Source organism: Corvus cornix, chromosome 4 (assembly GCF_000738735.6).
Source record: "Corvus cornix cornix isolate S_Up_H32 chromosome 4, ASM73873v5, whole genome shotgun sequence".
NCBI classification, from domain to species: Eukaryota; Metazoa; Chordata; class Aves; order Passeriformes; family Corvidae; genus Corvus; species Corvus cornix.
In genome coordinates, this window is record NC_046334.1 from 54071634 (window position 1) to 54094006 (window position 22373).

Below are 22373 nucleotides of genomic sequence, written 5' to 3' on the forward strand. Positions count from 1 at the left end.
ATATGCTGTAGTGAGTTTTGAGGATTGATTTATTTTTTTCTTAGTTCTCACTGTATATACAGGCAAGAAATAAATATGTAGTATGCATATGTAAGATAATATATGTTTAACAATAATTGCAGGATTGCAGGCAATTTATACCATCATAATTTTTGTCCAGGACTTGATCCACTGAGGATTTGATCTTCCAGTAGAGAAGAAAGCATTTTTCCCACAGGAGAACACTCTGTTGAGACAACAAGAAGATGCAAGGTCATGTACAATTCTTATGTTTGAAAGAAAACTATTTCAGAAGTTACAAGCTGAAGGACTAAATAATTAATTCAGATATCATACTGTCATGACTGACTTTAACTCAAGTAAGCAAATTCAAGATTCAGCAGCTTTTGTAAACCTACATCCTGTCCAGGCATCTCAGGTGACTTGGGTGTGCTATTGGAAGTGTGTAAGTATAAAATAAACACAATACCCTGTTCCTGTGATTATACATGCAATATAATAAAGGGAAAAGTGAAACAATAAATTAGAAGGAAATGTGAGAAGCAATGTTCAGTAATAGTCAGGAGACCAGATGAGTTTTGTTACCTGGACCGTAATAAAAGAAGGAAAGTAATGCAGGTCCCATTTATATTATTTGCTTCCTCTTTCATCTTTCCCCCCCTCCTGGAGGAAGCACTATCCTCCTCACCTCTTCAGTCTCTGGAAATGGGTGGCAGTGCTGCAGTTCCATGGGAGATGGCAGGACAGTGTATTCAGCCCTCTCTGCTCCTTGCTCTTTTCTACTTCACTATGAATTCAGTCAGCAAGAGTATACCAGTTCTTCTGTAACTTTGTTTCAGGATCTGAGACCTAATTAGATGGAAGAAGAAGCACTAGGAATACTCCGGTGACAAGAAGATTTCCAATAACTGCAGTGGCAAAGCTCAGCTGGAACTACTCAGGTTCATTTTCAAGTTGAATGTATTAGTCTTGCATGTCAATGATGAGCAGCTGCCTCCCTCTGAGAGACCGTACTTTTAAGAGACTGCTAAAAATCTTAAAGCTGAATCCACTCCTAAGATATTAATTAGTTTGGTCCAAAATATTAGTCTGTCTTAATTAAGCCAATTCCATATGGACCAAAACAGGTTTGCTAACTGATTTTCAGCCTAAATGGAAGCATTTATATCTAGGAGTATGATATTAGCAAGACCCATTTAATGAAGATGGTGATTTTCTCAAAAGATGAAGAAAGGGGAGGGAAAACCCAACACCTAGAAACAGATTCCTGTATCTTTCTTTTTTGTTTTTAGTTATGTAGTTTTAGCCATGAAAGTGTTTTTTAAAACTTTTTACCAATATGAGCCACTAGCATTTATCTACTGTGCTATGATCGAAAATTGGGACTTATTAATACATGCTCACGCAATCTTTCTCTCAAAATTATCCCCTTGTGAAGCAAAGGTGTAGATGTGTAGAATGTTTTCTGATTGTCTGTATTTCCACAGTGGGAACTAGAGTTCCTGGTTTATTACTACCGCTAAAAAGTGATTGGCACTTCAACAAAAATCAGTACAAAATATCTATTTTCTCTCCAGCAAAAGTGGGGCAGTGAGATGCCACAGAATTTGCAGGGTTCTGAGTCTCCATCTCTCTGTGTATTTTCTGATTAATAATAGAAAGTTCATGGATACCTTCACAGTACCCATCTAGGGCAGGAGCATAGCCAAAATCCATTTCATTTGGGTGCAAATCTTCTGTATAGGATTTACAGTTCTTCTGACAGACTGAGGAGGCTGCATTAACTCACAGTTTGAACTGATTCTCTGTCTGCACATTTTCGTTACCTGAGAGAACAAAATTGCATTTAAGACTTACCAAGTTCTTGGTTTTTTAAGCAAAACTGTTCATTTGAGGAAGAGGGAGAAGGAATTTTTACTTTGAAAGGAATATCCTATGTTTGTAAAATCTTTGAAAATTCACCTTCGTTCAATTGAAAAATTAATCAAACAACCCTTGAGATGCTATTAAAATCCAATACACTGGTGCTGTACACCTAATTATTTTGATAAGCCTACTGTTTTAAGAAGATACTTTCCCTTTTCTTTTTTGTGTTTTGTTTAGTTACAGAAAAATACACACATTTATAGTGCCAGCATGGGTTCTAATTTAAGATGATCTTACAAGCACAGATTGTAAGCAAACAAAAAAAAAAAAAAAGTCTTTTTAACCAAAACCCATGGCCTTATGCACAGAAATACATTCAAAATGAAACTGGGAAACCACTGAGAAGCAGGTTTAACATATCCTCTCTCTTCAGTCCTTGTAGATTTTAGGAAGAATATGTGTTACACTTTGGGTCTGCCTGACCCAAAAAATTTTCATCATTGTTCATCCTGGAGGAAATATTCTGATCCATTGCATTAGCTGTTAAAATTGCTCACCAACGTTGCAGACAAATCTGCACAGCAGTATTGCAATAGCACAATTTTGTGTGATCATACCGGTTGTGTCAAATCTCTAAAGGATGGGTTTTTTTAAATAGCTGTATGACTTATTTATGGTTTAAACTGCAGAATATTTCTCTTTTCCTAAAGCAAAAGAAGGAATAATAATATTAAAAGGTAATCTCATTATGTCATTCACCAAATTTGCTATCAAAACTCTTTATCTTTGGAAATAAAAAAGATTTTGTGACTCACAGTAAAGGAGAAAATCACTAGCTCTGCTAATATGAAATAGTTTTTGAAAGAATTACTGAAAAGAAAAGGCTATGCACTTGAAATTTCCAGCCAATATGAATGGAATGGAGAGAGAAATCACAGATTACTATGAAAGGAGAAAGAAAATATTTTAACAATTATGACTAAATAGATTTATCTGAAAATAGTCATCTTTCCATATTAGGAACTGTCTTACTATTAAATGAGAAAAGAATCTAAAAATTACATAAATAAGTGACTATCATAAAGCAAGTATTACAGTATATTAAGGTGATAAAATATCCTTCATTTTTCCTGCTTCTTTGACATGGTTCTGTCTTTTTCCTGATAGATGAAGAAAAAGGCAGACAAACAGATAATTTTTTCACTGTGTCTTGCTGCTGACACTGAAATGAATGTTTTTCAAAAGAATATAATTTTTTTTTTCATGGAGAACATGCCTACAGAAAGAAGATGTAAGGACAAAAGCAAGGAAGTTTCTTAGAAGGGGATTCCTCTCCACTTTCAGAAAATACTGGTTCGTATTCTGTGTATTCTGGCATCTAATTGTAGTATGAAGTATATGAAGTAGTTAGGAAGCGACATTCTTATAGAACCCATAGAATGGTTTTTCTCTTGAAAATCAGGGGTTCCTAGTTTTTGTCTCTAAACTCTGTGTCTTCTTCAGATTCAGTGATATAATTCTTTTACCATTTGTTTCTTCTGGGCAAAGTCCAGAGCAGTTTTTTTTCTTCTGTCTTTTCATTTTTTATAACTACTATTATTTTTCTCTGCCTTTGTTTGTTTAAGCCTTAAGTTATACCATTTATTTTTAGATTTTAAGTGACTAGTTCCAGGACTGTGATCTCTGTATGAAGCTTGTCATGTACCTAGCACAGAGGGACACCAAGTAAGTAAGTTTCCAAATAAAATAAGTAAAAAAAATCAAGAAAACCCATTTTGGAATAAAAATACATGTAGACACCCTGCAGCTAGTGAAACCTAAGTTTCCCAGTGTCTTAGGGTCACTTTTGAAAATAGGAACTGACCACTTCTTAAAATAAAATGGTTTTAAATTGAAGATTACAATAAAGTATACCACTGACTGTCTTTTAGCAACATTTACAATAATTCACATCCAGCATATTTACATGTTTAGCTTTTCACAATACTTCCATTACAAGTAACTATATATTGTTAGGGAGTGAAGAAAAGCACTGGAAAGCCATCATCCACACTCATGATAAGAAGGTCAGGGGCATAGTTTTGTTCTTGCCTCCTACTATTCCCCTGAAAAATCCAGTGTGATACATAAGCACAGGATTTTGATGGCTGAGATCTTAATGACAAGGATGTAGCAACAGGTCTTTGATGCTGGCAAGAAAACCATATTCTATCACTATTTAGTTCACTAGTGCAGGAGTAGCCTTTGGATTTGTGTCCAGCTAATACCTCTATTACATCTATAATGATAAATATGATCATTTTGGTGTAACTTTTTTCCTTTTTCTTAATTTTTTTTTTTTAGATTTCATTCTTTATTTGCATAGAATTCTCCATAAGTATGCAGCACAAGGGCTGCATACTTGATGACTGAGTTACAGCTCTTAATTGCGACTGATGCAACAGAGTGCACAGCTTTATTCTTGACTTGATAAATGTTTGCAAATTTCAGATAAGAATATTCACTGCATATATTTAAGACAATAGTTTTTACCTGTATGGAGTGAAACATATTTTCTGATGAAAATTCATGAGATGAAATATCACCTTCAGAAAGCTCGTGAAAAACAACCTGTAGGGTGAATCTTTCAGGATCCAAGTTTACATAGTTCCACTGGTGTACCCAGCCCATTTTCAGTGACAAGGAATGTACAATGATATGTGTACCTTTCCTAAACCTATTGCGTACTGCATCTCTGCACTGGCTTTTTTGCTGCTGGGAATAAGGGCTTGGAGCACAGAAAACAGTGAAGTACCTGGATACTGCTCTTGTTATTTTAAAAATACGTATTTGTAGTTTCTGTGTGAAATCTGAGTTCATGATTTTAAGTGCTTCCTCTATGAAATCTGAAATCCCTGAGGTGCTGTTTGTGGCAATGTCTAGAAATAATTTTTATTTTATTTTAGAGCACAGCAACTCTTAAAATGGAGATTAGGTTTTTATTCTAATGGCAGCTGTATCAATGCACTTGGTTTCATATATTAATGGCAAAAAACTGGTGGTGTTGCAGGAGAACAGACTAAAACACAATGGTCAGACACATCACCTTGCTAGGTCTGATTGTAAATTCCAGATGCAGAAATGCTGTGGAGTTTGCTAGACCTTTTGTTTCTGATGGCCCTTGAATTACATTGTTCATGTCAGATCATGAAAGGACATTAATGCTGGAATTTTGAATGCTCACTTTTTTTTTCCTACTTCTTTCATGAAGATAAAAGTACTTCTTTTCAACACAGACAACCTTAAGAGCTGTGTTTGTTCTTTATCTGTCTCATATTAAAAAAGTATTGATTACTTCATACAGGTATGTCTTTTCGGAACAAAATGGTATTTCTTATAGAAGAACAAAGCTTATTCTGTTTTCCAACTTTCTTGAAACTGCTGTTTGCAGCTTGCATTTGCCTGCAACATTTCAAACAGCTAGCACTGCTCTTACTTCAAAGGTATGAGTTGAGCAGTTGCCATTACATCAAGGCTTTATATTTCACAAGGCTTTATCTACAATAGTCACATAATTTATTTCCTTATTATTAGGTCAAATTCAGTTATCTTTATTCAAGTTTTCTGACTAAAATAATGGACTAAAGAGTCCATCTAGCTGTTATTGTTAAAACAGTTTTCTTGTGATATTGTAGGGAGAGCATTCTGGATGGGATGTTACCCTTAATTTTTTCCATACTCTTTTAATTTCTGAAGACAGATGCCACACAAACATAGAAATGCGTGCTCACACACAACTGAGACAAATCCAAAATAGTCTTGATCGATGAACTGTTCCATTAAAGATGGATGTCCTAGCTGTGACTCAAAAGAGCCTTTTAATTTGAATGTTTAATTTTAACACATATAGTAGGAAATTGAAAATGAACTTCATGTTGCAAAAACTACAGTGTTTATCTCTCTTTGTGATGGGAGGATGCAAAGATCCCACGCAGTGCTTCAGCCTGACTGTACTGTGCACAGCCAGGTCCATGGAAAAAAAGAACTTGTTATAAAACGGAAACACTATGAGGGAACAGAAATTATATGGTAGCAGTAACAAAACAAAGCAATAGCATATGCAATGGCATAATAGGGTCATTATGAATCACTGTTATTCTTGCTGACTCTAGGTATATAAATTAACAATCATTTAGGGTAAAATATGAATGCAGACAAAAGAGAGACAGATCCCCTAGAGACTGTAGATTTTCCTGTTCAGACTGGTGGAGTTTGGCAGTTTCATCAGCTCTTCCCTTTAAAGTAGGGTTGCTTCAAGTGGTGAGACCAAGTCCACTGGCTGCAGTTCAGCTGCACACCAGGTGATTAGACTGGGGTGGGAAAAAAGTCTGTAGGACAGAGGAGTCTGAGAAGGGAATACAAATGCTTTGGCAAATATGTGAGCTGATTCCTCTGTGTTTCTTCCCAGCTTCAGTGAAGAATACATGGTAAGTTTTGGGAATCCTGCCCCTTCACTGCTTTCTCGGCGCTCCTTTCTTGAAGTCTAAGAAAGTACATAATAGAACTCTTGGCCAGGAAAGAGAAGTAGTAATATTCTAACTTGAAATGTTTTTTAGTTTGTTGGTTTGGGGTTTTTTTTATGATAGATGTCTATTTTTTAATTTTTACAATGTTGCTTTATTTTGCAGATGAACACAGTAGAAAAAAATACGGATGTTTTTCAATACTATACACACATAAACAGACACCCTCATGTAAGTATGCATTTATAGTAGGCACATGTAAATATATCTAATGCCATAGATAAGGAAATTAAGATGCGGTTTCCTAAATCAAATAATTATGCAACATCTGAAAATTATTCTAAGAAACATTCTCAGTCCATATTCTTCTGCAGAATTCCTCAGTAAATGCTGTGATTTACCATAGCAAACATTCAAAAAAAGCAGGAAATAAATTAATTGGTGCTGACTGTATTGTATGCTACAATAACAGTCTTACTCCGCTTGAAGACTGCTGGGTTCCTCCCCCCCCCAATAAAATCATATGTTTCTATTCAAAAAAACCCTTATTTCTGAATTCCTGTAACAGTTAACTCCAGTATTCTTTAGAGCATACAGTAGGAAGATTTCTCAACAGAAAGGAAAGTCTATCTTTAACATATTCCGTATGTGTGGATTTCAGCATATTTGTATTCATAGAGACTCATGTGATGGATTCTTTTATTTTTGAAACCTTTTCCTTAAAGCAAGCATTTGTATTTTTAACTTTAGGTAAGGTTCTAAACATTAGCATTTGTGTGCATTTCATTCAGCCTACCTCATCATTTTCTTGTTTCATGCCCAGGGCTTAGCAGTTGGAGTTTAAAAACAGCCAGCTTTAATGTCTATGACTGACATGTAATTTCTGCTTACTTTAAAGCTTTTTTTTTTGCTAACTTTGCCTTTTTTAAAATTCTTTCCTGTCCATAATCACAAAGCTACATAAGCTCTTTTGTGGCTTAATAAATATTGTCAGTTTTTTAAAGCTCAACGTAGTGTGTATTCTTCTTCAAAGATAGTTATTAAGCATATAAAAAGAAGCTTGTTACATTTGTAGATTCATTTTTTTTATTATTCCTACTTCTTATATTTAAATGAGGAAAGATAATCCATTAAAGAGGTTGAACTGTCAAGAACACTGCCATATCTATAATTAAGTATAACCTTCCTGGGTTTAAATAACATTATCAACAAAAGCCTCTAAATTTGAAATTAAATGCTCTACCTTCCATTAACATTATTGTTTTGCTTGGAAACTCAGAGATGTGAATGCAAAGGAGGTATTTAGCTCACAGCTATGACATATCTCCTATTTTTAAAAGTAAACAATAACAAGAGGCATTCCTTTTTGGAATATATATGCCTTAGATTACATGTTTAATGACAAGCATATACCTTAGTTCTGCAGAAGTATTGCTGAGAATAGCAGTTAAAGGACCCAGCAACACATCTATGCACTCGCCTTTGCTTCTCATTTTGTGATCAAGTAAACAGTTCTGAAAGATAAACTGGAAGCAGTATTCCATGTCATAGTTCTTAAAAAGAAACTTATCATTACAGCTGGAGAGAGAGATTTGCCTCACCTCCAGAAGTTTGTTCCTTAAGAAAAATGTTTCTCGTAGCACTTTAGAAGTTTCTATAAAATAGAAGACACATATAACTGAATTATTTATTACATAGATTTTGCCATTATTCATTTGGAGTTGCTGGCAGAGCTCATTCATTATTTGCAACATATCTGAGTTTTAGATTAATATGAACATGATTTTAATGAATCTGTTAGAATTTTTCCTGCCATGACCCTCACCACCTCACTGCATGACAGAATGCGTGTGAATAGCTACCTGCTGAGACATACACATCGCAAAGAAAACAAAATACAAAACCCAGCAGTTATGAGCTTCATAACTCATCCTTCCCACACTGCAGATAGCTGATAATGGATCTTCATGGGGTAACCTGAAACGATTTGATTTGAGGACTGCATACATCCTTTCTTCTCTTTCTTCTCTTTCTTACACAATCCATTTGCTTAGTATGTTTATGATTTTTTTTTCTATTTGTAGACTATTTCACATAGAGTAAAAATCACTAATATTGACTTGTATTATGACTGATAAGGGATCATTTAATCTGAAAATTTGTGACAAAATATTTCAAACAAGAAAATGATGGAGGACAAAAAATGAATGTGTGGCAAAGTGTTTCAAATGAAGATGGAAAAGAAAATTATTAGAAAGCACTCACTCTCTATCAAAATTTTCCTCAAAGCCCATCCTGCCCTAACTTAGCATTTAAATGAGGTTGTTCAGGTCAGAGAAACAGTGATGGAAGACCTGCTAACACAGTAAATTACCCCTTCCAATTTGAATTTCCCTTACTGCACGAGGAGTTCCATCTCCTTTCTGATTTACCTACTGTCTTAAAAGAAAGAGTAGAACTGAACCTTCAGAAATTTAACTTTCATTTTTATTTTTAAGTCTAGTAAAAATGCATTAGGACGTTTCATGGGTAGTACCATGCACTAATCAAACTAGATACCCTATGAAATTAATTCTCTGTGTTGTGCTGTGTCGTGTTGTGCTTTGCTTTTTGTTAAAATAGCTGTAGGGCTTATGATGGTGTATATTGAGAACATATTGTTTATTTGTTAGAATACAGTAAAATACAGTGTTAAAAGTAGTCGGTGTAAAAAATAATTTCCATAAGCCTTTATAGTATCATTACGTTTAATATATCATATTCCTGTCAAATTGTAGCAAATTCTGAATTAAAATAACAATGCTCGGGAGTAGGAAAAAAGAAACAATTTAATTTAAAGTCAATCTTAAAGTTAGCAAACCATCTACTAAAACACTAATTATTAAATACTAAATTCTAAATACTAAAACACCATCAAATGTACTTTTCACAACTTAAAGAGCCCAATTGCCTGTCTCAAACACTGTCAAGGCCACAGAAGGATCTTGTCACAAGATAAGCCACCACAGCAGGAATTTGAGATACACACAGAAGAGAGGCACTTGCAAGAGAAAGGCACTAATTCCAGGCCTGGCAGAGGAAGCTGGTTAGCACATCCTGCTTAATGCATCTAGACAAAAATTTCCCACTGTTACAGACTGTGGGAAAGGAAGCAACTGTCCATACATACCCAAGTTATGGGAACGGCATTTGTGACCGCCCCATGGATACCAAAACTTGGACTGTGTAAAGGTGGTACCCACAGAAGAATGGCTCTGGGACTCCCACAACTGAGAAGCCCAGGATGAAGAAGGACCAAGGGACACTGCTGGATTCACAGCTTTTTTTTCTCCTTGATATCTCTCTCTCTCTATCCTCCTTTTATATTTCTTTCTATCTCTCTACCTCACACTCATTGTTAAATACAATCCATATTATTGACTTTGGCATATGGTCTGTTTGCACTTAGTTTGGGCAAAGGCATCTGTCACCAGTCAGATTGTAACACAGAATAAAATACATTTTAAAATCCAGGAAAAACCTTCAAACTCAGACTTCAGAGAAAACCTTCATACTACAAAATGAAAATGTACAGAAAGAGCTTTTTTCCTTACTACACTGACTCATCACTTCTAAAGCCACTGCTACTGTGTTTTTTTATCTAACTAGAGAATTTAAGCTGCTTCAATAGCTCGTAATAGAAGAGCAGCAATGTTAAACCCAGGCACAATGCTGCTCTCTCCATCTGCAAAGGTGAATAAGATGGTTCATCTTTAGGCACATGCATAATAATACTTACTCTAGGCTGTTCATGCACATCAAGATAAGATCATCTACAATTTTTTGTACATTTGGTTTGCTCAAGCATAAAGAAAACTTTCCTGTGTGAAGTCCAACGCTCTGATTTAGGAAAAGAATAGACTGGGATGTTATTGCTGCACAAAACATTTCACAAGCACACAGTTGGGTGAGTGCACATGTACATGTGTCTTTCAGATGAAGGTCAGCCTACCAAAGCAGCTTGCTCTCAAGGATCTTCTGAAGTCCATCCAGCAGTCATGCTTATCTAGTATATCCAACTTGACTTTGAAGTCTTGATAATGGTCTCCAAAGTCCTGAATAATTAGTCTTGATCATTTGAGATAAAATTCCTTTTTCTTAAGGTTACAATTAAAATATATGGAGACTCTTTTGCTTATGTTTTTAAGTGACTTTTCCTGAACCGCTAGCACGCTAGTTAAAAAAATGAACTTATTCCTTACTGCAAGTTTTGAAACTCTACTGATAAGGAGCTTTCAAGCATTTTGAAAAGTCAAGATAAGCTGGAAAACAGAAATAAAAATATAGATGTTTCAGTCTTCAAAAAAGGTTATGAAAACAGCTTCTGTCAGTTACTAGTCAGTAGCAGAATGGCTGTATTACTAATCCCACAGCATGACCTACAGCATGTGGCAGAAAAATCACAGCACATCAAAATGAATAAGACCAAATATAATAAGAAGCTCTGATTTCATACAGTAAAATTATTTATTGAGAAGTCAAACATGTTGTACTGAAGATTTTTTTATGCAATGTATTCATAAGAATTGGACATTTCTTATGTTTCAAAAAAGAAGAAATATTCCCAGATTGGTCTTTGATGGACAAAAATAAAAAAAAAATTGATGAATGGTGGATGAAGTCATGACCAAAAACCTGATGCAGCCTTGAGTAAGAGAGAAGGCTCCACCTTTTTCTCATTTCCCTGTTGGAAAATATACTGTGTCTGTACTTCAGCCTGTTCTAAAATATCTCTTCAGAAAAAACAAAGAAAAATACTTTACTTATTACATTGCATTGATAATGTAATCCTAACAAAACTAGATCTTTTTCCTCCCACTAAAATGCAAGGGTTAACTACTACTTATTTATGCAATGAAGCTGAAATCAAGTAAATGCCTGTTACTGCTCGCCCAAAAAATAAAACTGTTTTAATATCACAGCTCCTGTTGTGTTTCTCTGAGGCTTTTTCATACCAGAAATTGAACAAAACTCTATTATGAAATCAAAGTAAATAACATCCCAGATATTACTTGTTGTCCCCCAAAACAAGAAGTTATTGTAGCACAAAAATAATACAATTTATTTTAAATAACAGAAGATATAAGTGAAGGGGAAGTGGAATAAAGTTCACTGACCTTTTTTCACAATTTTCAACATTCTTCTGATTTATGGTAAAGATCAATGGTAAACCACATGTGAAGTTATATCCTCTGAAATTGTTTGAATCTGCAGGAGATAAATAAAAAAATATCGAGCTCAGAACTGTGAAATGTTCACTTTGTCTAAAGATCATTTCCATATTTAATCAGACTGCAGGGATGATTTTCAAAATGTCACGGATTTTTCAGACTGACAAGTTTCTTCATATTAGAATGTCTTCCCTTTTAGAGTGAAAAATCTGTTGTTTTCATTCATCTTATCTTCTATAACTTGATTTATTATTCAGCATTAGCTGCCAAAGTGGTACAAGGGCTTTATTTGGAAGGAAGCTGAGTATGGACATGACAAGTTTCCTTTCCCATTGCTTTGCCCAAATAAGTCCTGAAAAGTTCCAATTTCCTCTCTGTGCATTGGCTCTCAAGGCATCAAAAACACACACATAGATGGGAAGAAAAGCCCTTGTATCTAAGGAGAACATAGAAATGAAACACATTTGAAAAAACAACCAAACTTCCACTGACAGGATAAGCCTTACAGGTTATTCTAAGTGTGGATTGTTTTACTGCTGAAGAAATGTTTCTCTTTCCCTCTTTTTCCCAATAAGTAAAGGAAACTCTCCCAGTAAGTTGATGGAAAATGTCTGGAAGCCAAATGCAATGGTGGATTTCTCAAATTTTGACTTTCAGAAAGTGAGGAAGGGAGTAAAGAGCTATTACCAGAAGAGCTATTTCCAAAACTGTGTAACAGAAAGAGGGAAGATGAGAGCAACAAGTCATACATTAACTGAAGTGTGATGTTTATGCCTTCATCAATAATGAGCACCAGTTGATATTTTAAGCAATGATTTAATTGGTGAAATGACACATTTGAAACATAAGGAAATGCTGATGCTAATGAAACATGCTAACATGAAAATGCTAATGAACATGCTAACAAAACAGTCTAGGAAATTTCATGTTTAGATTCATATTTGCCCTTGTGTTCATGTGTCTTCCAACTGAAATTATGTAAGGGTTTCACCTTTCAAGCTCTTCATTTTCTATCCAGTTTTTAAAAAATCCAAAATTTTGTTGTATCTGGAACCTGCAAAACTTTTTTTTTTCTTCCCATAAAAAAAGTTGTTTTCATTAAAGCCTTTAATGGAATTTATCAACTGCTCCATTCCAGAAAACCCAAGTGTGTGTTCTTTTATGAGAGAATCATAAATGTTGATACCATTGACTTACAGAATAATATGAAAGCAATAAACCGCAGCTATTCCTTCCCCTTTCAGCTATTTCCAGGAGACCATAATAAACAGAAAAACAGCATTATTAAGTTTTAATACCCTGTTTTATTTTTTTATTCAAATCAAATTTATCTTAATAGAGAAATATTTTATTTACCTTTTTTTTTCCAGCTACTTTGAGTAAAGAAACATTTTTGGAAGTAGACCTCTCATGAGTTCTCCAGAATTAGTTTAAGAAATGTGAAGCTGGCTGAAAGTGAGGGTTTCTCCCATTCACTGTATTTTTAATATGCAATTCTTCTCAAACTGTCTGAAGAATGATTTATCAAATTGAATAGCTGATGCACTTTGAACACTTAGCTCCGAAAGATAGATGACGTTTTTTTCACTAGTTTAAAATTTATATGCTACAGTATCTGTCATAATAATAATAGAATCTGACAGTGCAGATCATATGGGTATTCCACACAGCAGAGGTAATGTGTTCTTTGGAAGATAAAATGACAATTTGTTCAAATCATAGATTTTTAAATTTTAGACAAACAATGTAGCTCTCACTCTATGTAACTCATTCTTTCAGACTAATCTCTTTGCTAACAGTTCCATGGCAGGACCCAGACCACCCACATTCTATCTCTATGGGAATTTAGCAGACTGTAAATGTCCAAGAATATGATCCAGAAAGCCTGCTCCACAGTGCTGTTTACCTCAGAGACACAGAAGCCTCTCTAGGTGCTGCTCTGAGCAGCCCTCTAGTTCCCATGATCTCTAAACCTCAGCTTTAGCCTATGTCCAGAATCACCCTCTGTCAGCAAAGGAAGGCCCCTGGCTCCTGCATCCTTATCCAGCGGGTACAGCATGATATGAATGCTGAATACATTCACCTCTTTCATAGAGATAGGGTGTTACTCAATACAAAGCTCACGGTCATAACTAGTTTTATTAAGAAAAACCCCAACATATTGGTGGAAAAAGAGCAAGGTGTTTGAATAACAAGTAAAAGGAAGGTCAGGCTGCCAGGAACTGTAAGATCTATTATCTCTGCCTGAGGGACCTTAACTATAACTCCTAATTCCACTTGCTGCCTCACCAAATTATTATTATTATTGTGTAGCCAAGAGCACAAAAATCCCTGAGACAGTACTTAAACAAAAATATAAGAGTTTTGTCTCCATTATCTAGAATTTAAGACATTTGGTTATCATTAAATTCTGACAGGCTGATTAGCTCTACTGCTCTACCTTAATGCAGCATATTCCCTCTGCAACCTGAGCTGAAACCTGTGTATAACATTTGCATCCATTTACAAAAGCTGTCTTGTTTGGACACACCCAAACATCATAATTTCCTCATTTCCTGTACTTACAAAATTATGTGTGTTCTCCATCCAACTATGTCTTTAAAAACAAAATGGACCAATAAACTAAATTTGTGTTCTTAAAACTGCTGAAGGAGAGAAGAATAAAGGTTTTTACAGAATAAACTCCAATCTCTGTTCTTGTTTTTTTCTTTTCTAGGACTTACACTGTTCATGTCAGTATGCACTGTACACAGTGACAGAAACGTTTGAGGACACACCCTCAGGTAAAGAACCATTTTCCTAGCATGGAAAAAATTAATCACAGATCAGTCTAACACTAACCAATAGTATTTACGACACAATTTGAATTTTACAAAAGAGACACAAACCCAGGAACTTTTGGAAAGGAAATACAACCAGCTGAATCATGCCTGCATTAGCAGAAACATCTGAGATCATCTTTTAAAGCCTTTAAATTCAGAGCAGCGACCATCCCTTTCTTTTTGTGCAAGAACTAAGTGCGTGTTTTTGACCATTCTTATTTCTTTTTCAACCTCCATAAAGAAAGGCCGCTGTAACAAACAATTTTCATTTCACAATCTATGCCTTCTATCCAAGCTTTTAGAGTAAGGAACTAAAATCCAAACACAATAGGATCCCTGAATATCAGAATGGTAATTTCTTTTAACTTCTAACCTATATCTCTATTCCAAATTATTTGTATGAAATACAAATCCTCACCCACGTTGCCTCTTCAGTTTCAGATTTATCAAAGTAATTACAGATAATGTTTCAATACTATATTAATTCACCATTTGATCTGATAGTGCATAGATAATTTTTTGAACACTTTTAAAAACTGATTCCACCAAACAAAAAAAAAAAAAAAAAAAAATATATATATATAAAAAGGAAGAAAATTGCATCTACGGCCATTCTCAGGCAATATCTTTGGAGGTTTTCAAGCAAGTTGTCTATTAAAGGGAAGATATTATAAGGTTTATAAGGAAAAAGCTTTCCGCTTTCATTAGCAGTTTATCAGTCACCAATTACTGTAGAATATCTGTTAGGGTTTCTACACTCCATATTCCCTTATCTAAAATCTTCATGTCTGCAAAGTAATATTATGCTAATAATTTTAAAATAAAATCTCATTTGCTAATTCTTCTTCCTGCAGCACCTCCCACATCTACCCCCAGCTAGGTATCTTGAGCTTGGTAAGAACCAGGTGTGACTGTGAAAGGTTCTTCTCTGAAGGCCTGCACCATTTTGTCCACAAACGAAATGGTACCCATGACAACTCTTAATGCAAATATAAAAAGGCAACTTCTGATTCACTAGTGGTTGAAATTAAGAAAAGCTTGCATTTCAATAGAGGATTTACCTAGTTACCTGGAAGTTTTGTAAAACTGTACTAGGATGCATCATAGTCTCTGGTTGCTATTAATTTTATCTGGACTTGTGCTATTTCAAATTTCCAGAAAGGATATTTGCTCTACTTAAATCAAAATATCTTCCCCAACCGGTTACTTTTCCCTGACATTTTGCTAAATGTTGTTTCTGATAAATTTTTAGTCATGAGCCAAATGATTGATACCACTCTTTAAAAAAAATATGCATGACTGTCAGGCAATAATTTTGACTTCACAGCAGGGTATTTTATGGATACAAAATAAACCCCTGCTGTGCTCTAAAATTCACAGGGTGAGAGTCTCAGCTCCTGCAAGCCCAGATGTACTTTTGAAAATGAAGGATGTGTACTATCTTAAATTACTTACAGATCTATCCCAATACAACAAAGACAGAGAAATCTTCAAGGAAGCTGTACTTGCCAACTCTGTTTGAAAGACTTTTCCAAACATTTATAAATACCTCTTTTCTTTGCTTTCCAGCTAAGGCTGGCATGTGACTTTAATCAACTAGACTTCAGTAAACTTCACACCTCTGTTCTGTAGTGGTCTGTTAAGCTGCTAACAGATAGGCTGTTTTTGCTGACAGCAGCTGTTTCCAGTGTGCAGTAAGTCCATATCTAGGAATAACTCAGGCCTGAGGGAATTAAGTAGAAGAGTAGATTTTAATAATGCTGTGCACAGTCTTAAAGATAAATGAATTGTTACAATATGAACATGACTTTAATATTTAGCAAAGGGTCCAAATATTCCCATGGCTATATATAACACCCTTCAGGAGGTTTAGGTGATCTAAATTGCTATCTATATCCCTAAATCACTTGAATGGGAAGAATTGCCCATGTTTAGACAATCTAAACAACCATATAGTAGTTCAGAGGACATCTAAGCCAGAGGACATCTCACTACATGCAGACGAAAATGGAATGGGCAATATCCTGTCCTTATGTGGGCCTAAAACTAAATGAGACTGAGATTCACAGTTCAATACTGCTCCATTATTTTCTGGCATTTTGATGGCAGCAAGAACCCTTTCTTTTTAAATTAATTTTTTTTTCATTTATTTCATTGCACCTTTAGATGTTCCTCCAGGATATAAAGAATGTCTATTCTAGTCCCCCATCAGCTTCAAAATATCAACTCAAATACCTCAGGAAAGGTGTTCTGTCCATAAACTCATGGCCTACTTGAACAGCAGCAACTTACCTGACAGAAAGAACTTTCTCAATGTGTATAGCTGAGACTGTACCACCAGGTAGAAAAGATGTATAAGGATAGCTAAAGCAGACAGTCTATATAAGGATATATAAGCCAAGAAGTCAGCAGATGTGCAAGAGAAAATCGATATTGCCAGACATTAAGCTGTTCTCAGACAGGAAGGGGGAGCAAGGTTCTGTTGTTCTTTTGGGGATGGCTTATTTATTTTCTAGATTAACAATCAGTAAATAAAATGCACAAGTGGTCCAGAATTCAGGGTTCTTTGTCCCCCAGGAATATCAAACACTCAGAGTAGAAGGTTTCTAATCTTACAACTACATTTTATGTCCAAAACATACGTCCCTGGAGCTTTCTTAGACTACAGCTGTATTAGCAAACTGATCAGGACTTGGACACAGGCTGTAGGGATGGCTTTACTTACTCTATGTATGGACAAAAAACAATCTTTAAAAACATGCCAGGGAAATGCTCAGGGAACCGCATGGACTGAGGACTGTTCCTAGCAGAGTGAATTTTCCCAGTATGCATGATAGCAACCCTGTTTTGGAGAGTAATTTGGACAGCATTTATTGAAATTACTGTAACCTGAGTCATATAAGTTTTAAGGAGGGAAAGGAGTTCTGTGTCATCACTTTCTATGTCTAAGTGCATAAAGCAAGGTTGTGAAGGTAGTGGTAATGCACATAGTCATCTAATTTTCACATAAATTATCTTTCAATTACGTAAGTGTCCATGTCTCAAAAGTGCCTAGCATTGTGTCTCAAATGTACATTTATAAGCTTACAATTAATAAAACTTCCTCAGTAAGAATGAGAAGATTTTTATACACTGTATTATAAAGTGTCTGTGGTTTGAAAGTTTTCATGAATTATGACCTTATTCTCAAAATATTTTAAAACAGTGTGTCCAATAAGTTTTCCTAGCGAGGAGGTATCTTTTCAGCTTTTTACCGGCTAGCACTTGTATTTCAATGCCTTAGAAAGCCTCGAGCAACCCAGAGAGGTAGCACGGGCGATCTAGCACTTTAGTAGCTCTAAAATCGGTATCTGTATCAGCTGCAAAGCAAATACCATCAGCAGAAGCAAAGAGGGAGAAATATAGCTCCCTGCTCACTCAATTCCCTGCAGTTAGAAGCTTTCAAATGAAACAGACAACAAGAGATGCTCACACGAGGATAGCAGAGCCAAGAGAGGGCAGGGCCGCCCTTGATCGTCTCTTTTATTCGGAGAAGGGGAAAGGGGCGGACTGGGGGCGGACCCGGGGTGAGCGGCCAATCAGACACTGCTAAAGAGTCTGAGTTACATTTGGTTTTGCCCCCGCTTGGAGCAAAGGAGTTCAAAGCACATGGCAGAGGCAAGTGTCTTAGGGAGGGGGAGGGGAAGGGGAAGCTCAGAACAGGCAGCAACATCCTAGTATGCACATTTTTATACACATTATATAGATAGTAAGTTCAACTTGAATTTTTCTGCTTCTGTTTTGAAAATGCAAATAATCATACAGGTCATGATCTCTGGCCTTAATTAGGTGACCATACTGAAAACATTTTATAAAAAGACGTAGATGAAAAATCAAGGTCAAAACACTAACTCATTTTCCAGAGGAGAAATGTCCTCTATGTGTAATTTTTGCTAGCAAGGCAGTAAGGTTGCAATAACTTTTACCAAAAGGAGTTACAATAGAAGACTGTGAACTCGAAGAAAGATCTTAAAAATGTGAAACACAATTCTAGAGGAGAAAAAATCTAAACTACTTGTAATTTGGCTATCTGGAAATGTTTGTATATGATTTATCTTTTTGTTGCAGCTGGATTCAACTGTGAAGGTAAATTGCTGAAGAAGCAGTTTACTAACCTAGTTTATTCCCATTAGACAACACTGCCTTATAATGAGTAATGGGAAAAAAAGTCTCATTTTTTATGCATGATGTATCCATTTATGTAGCCTTTACAGACCCAAATATATATATCTGCATCTATAAATACTGTACAGCCAATTCTGTTTTAATTTTTATTATACTAAGCTCCTATATTTAAAATAAGTGTCACTGGTATTTTTTTATAATAAATCCTTGAAATATGGCCTAAACTGACTAAACCTCACATTAAAATAACCTCTTTAAAAATTAAATTTCATACTTTCTTTGTTGGACAAGTCTTAAGTAAACACTTCATCATGAAAAATATTGCAAAATTTTCTATTAAGCTAAAGAAACTCCAGAAAGCTCAGAATGAACCATCCCCTGGAACAACTTGGCTTTTGCAATTGTTCAAAAGTTGGAGGACTTTCTAAACTAGAAACTGCCTCTGCCTTGTTTACTAGCTACATGTGTACTATCCTCCCTAAATCTGTCTAATCTTTTTTCTAATATAATTTTCTTTTGACATTCACAATATCCCAGCATAATGAGTTCTACAATTTCAACACTAGAGATAAAAATTTTACAGAAATGTGCACAGCTTGTCAAATAAGAAGACTTTTTTTTTTATTTAGAAGTACAAAAACTGTCCAGAAGGTCTACACAAGGCTTGGTGCACATGTTCACTTTCAGTGATGAAGGCGAGGATGCTCAGAAAAGACCTGGAGAAGGAAAGCAGAACAGAGAGACCAGGAATAAATATTTAAATATAGAGGGTGATCTGGAAAAAGAGAAGATCTTGTAGTATTATTCAAAAGCTTTACTTACATTTAAAGAGACTTGTTGAACCAGTCTGTCAAGAAGGCTGTCTAAATGTCCTTGTCATAATTCCAGCCTGGAGGCTGGAACATCGCCCACAGGGCATGTGTTTGCACCTCTTACCTCCCCCCAGGCTCTTACACAAGTGAGTTATGTAAAGATTTAAGGGAAAGCCTGTTTATGCTCCTTTTCATACCATTCTATTTCATAAGTGAGAATATTTTGTTACACAAGATAGAGTTACAGAGCTGGGTGATAGCAGGATGAGAAATGCAACAGCAAAATATGGGCAGTTGAGAATGGTTCAGCTGAGATCCAGTAAATGCAGGCAATGAATAGAGTATATGTCAGAAGGCTGCCAAAAATGGCAAAATCTGAGAGAGGAAAGGTCTGTCTCACACAGTCTGCCTAGGGGACATGTCAAGCAGCAAAAGAATTGTGAAGGAAGGGGCAGTGTGATAAGTTCACGTGGCTTCTTCTGTTCTAAAATAGAATGGTGTTCCCTGAGAGATAAATGCATTATTCAGAAGCCATTTCAGGTCTTGGCCAAGGCTGGACTTGAGGATGCATAAAGAAGTCCGCACACAGAAGTAACCATTTCATTGTTAGTTGCTGGCATTTGCAGAATGCATTAATGGCTGTTAGGGAGGTTTTACAGCATTGCTAATTTCAGTGGCGCTTTTTGAAAAGGAGATGTGGGAGCCATAATTTACCTCAGCCTTTTTAGTGAGGGAAAGGGAAGGTGTCAAAGAAAAGGGGAGAAAAAAGCCTTTTGCTTCCTTCATGTAGAGAAGGGAAAAGAAAACTGATATTGGACACTGAATCAGAAAATACCAATGTACTTCATTTGGTTTTCAGGCCAAAAATAAACTGAGATGCAGACCCTGAGATGCAATTGAAATAGAAAGGTATCGTAGCTTACAGTGGTAAGCTTAATTGTAGAAAATAGGATATATAAAGTGAAGATGTAAAGCAGATGATGAGCAATGTTCAGTGAGGAGGTCAGATTTTTGCAGATACCAACATTTTAGGGTTGTTAGTATTTAATATACATGTTAGGAAAATAGCTGAGTGGTAGAACTTGTATACATTATAAGGAAAAGTATTTTGCTCACTGTGTAAAATCCATGATGTTGAAAGTTTAGTTCAGTCTTCTGAACTCTATAGCTCTTGTTTCTTCCGGATATTTCATACCTTATCTCAAGTTTTCTTCAGCTTGTTTACTGAATTTTCAGTCTGCTTGCTCAGGAGATTCTTAAGCCAGAGCAAGCAGACTAAAAATTCTGTAAATAAACTGAGGAAAATGCAAGATAAGGGCTAGTGTGTTCAAAAAGAAAGAAGAGCTGCAAATACCTTGGCAAGGAATTAACTCTTCACAATATCTACACACATGCACATATGCTATGTGCATTTGTGCTTTCATCATGTGCATTAAGCAGATTTTATACATAGTGGCAGGTGTGGTTGTCCTACATACCATGCATAGCAGTGCATCACTGTTTCCCATTTAATTAAATAGGAAAGCCATAAGTAAACTGCTGACAAAGACACAATATCACAGACAGGCTTAGTGGTTGCCACTGTACTTATTTAATTTTAAAATAATACAACTGGCTGAGAAGAGAGAGCAAAATCTGTGTAATTTTGAACCCATTTATTCTCATACATGTGCAAACATAATATCATCTTCATAAAATCAGATTAAGAAACTACAAATAGAGTTGTAGAGGAATACATTTTAAATGTTCTGTTACTGTTCTTTTAGAAGGTTCATTCCACTGAAATTGGCTTTTGTGAGGTCTTAAGGAATGAAAAGCTCCCTCAAGCACTGCTTTCAATTCTCTCTTCATCTGTAAAAACAAGCCAAGGAGTGGTTTAATTTACTGTTGATCACTGGGGAGAAAAAAAAAGAATGCAAAATTTAAATGACATTCACACACAAAGTTAATAGCTTTTATCACTCTCAGAAGGCAAGTGTAGAGGAAGTATTGCTTCTTATAATATACGACCTGCTTTCAGCTTTATTGTCTTTAATAGTTAAAGCACTGCTGCGAATGTGCATGGACTTAAGACATATAGTTGTCTTACCAAAGTGATAGCAGTGGGTCCTACAGTGTACTGGATTTACTATTATCACAGAGTTATTTAGTACTTTGCATTCATAGACTTTAAACTCTGTACTGAATGACCTAACATCACAACAGCCAGCAAGGGCAAAGTTCAGAAAGGTTGGGAGTGAGGCTGGGAGTTAAGAGTCTTAGACACTGAAAGTCTCACAAAAGGTGGGGGACAGATCTCCAGAGCCCTAGTCTAGTGCACCTACTTACACATTGCTTCCTTCAAGGGAAAAAGGAAAAGAAACACAAAAAAGCAAGCTGAATAACACACAAATGTGACATTAAATAAAACCTTCACATTCCTATCACTACCTGACTGATAACAGAAAAAAGAGGGGTTTTTTACATTTCAATTCCTATCAAGGTAAAACCTGGAAAATTACTTGTCAGAGTTCGTGAACAGTGAAAGAAGTTGCCCAGGTGAAAGACCTATGCTAGAGCACAGTTTATCTCCATAATTAGAGCACTCTTTTCCACAAGTTAAGTGGACTTTAAATCCTTCTGATGAATTGGTCAGGAGTTTGGCCTTGGTCAGCTCTAGAAAGAAGTCAAGGAAAAAGTTACTCATAAAATCTAGCTCTTATCTGTTACTTATAATGGGTCTCAGTCAGAAAAGATATTTAATTTTGATCTAACAAAGAAATAAAATCTAGTGGAATCATTTCACTCAGCTGATCAATTTCTGCTGCTTAAATTTCTTATTTGGAATAATCCTGTGACACAAAACAATAACAGCTTTGACAACCATTAATATTTTTTGAAACACTTGTGCAGTAACTTCTAATATTCATATATTTTATTTAGAAAGTGAACTATCTAGTATCTGCCAGCATAAATTCTATATAGGTATTCATACTTACTCCTGCATATGCTACTATT

General features: G+C 35.5%; 2 long non-coding RNA genes across 4 annotated transcripts; one reads left to right on the forward strand and one right to left on the reverse strand.

Annotated features, from left to right (window-relative positions):
- Window positions 1–11: 11 nt before the first annotated feature.
- Window positions 12–14300, reverse strand: LOC120409858. 2 transcript variants are annotated; one of them, XR_005601672.1, is made up of 5 exons: window positions 12776–14300; window positions 11525–11615; window positions 1674–1826; window positions 689–849; window positions 12–226 (listed from the first exon to the last, which is right to left on the reverse strand). It is a non-coding gene; the product is annotated as an uncharacterized LOC120409858 (long non-coding RNA). The 2 variants fall into 2 exon arrangements; XR_005601671.1 differs by lacking the exon at window positions 1674–1826.
- Window positions 3071–14362, forward strand: LOC109144871. 2 transcript variants are annotated; one of them, XR_002045899.2, is made up of 4 exons: window positions 3071–3219; window positions 3518–3591; window positions 6534–6599; window positions 14295–14362. It is a non-coding gene; the product is annotated as an uncharacterized LOC109144871 (long non-coding RNA). The 2 variants fall into 2 exon arrangements; XR_002045901.2 differs by lacking the exon at window positions 3518–3591.
- The last annotated feature ends 8011 nt before the right edge of the window (window positions 14363–22373 follow it).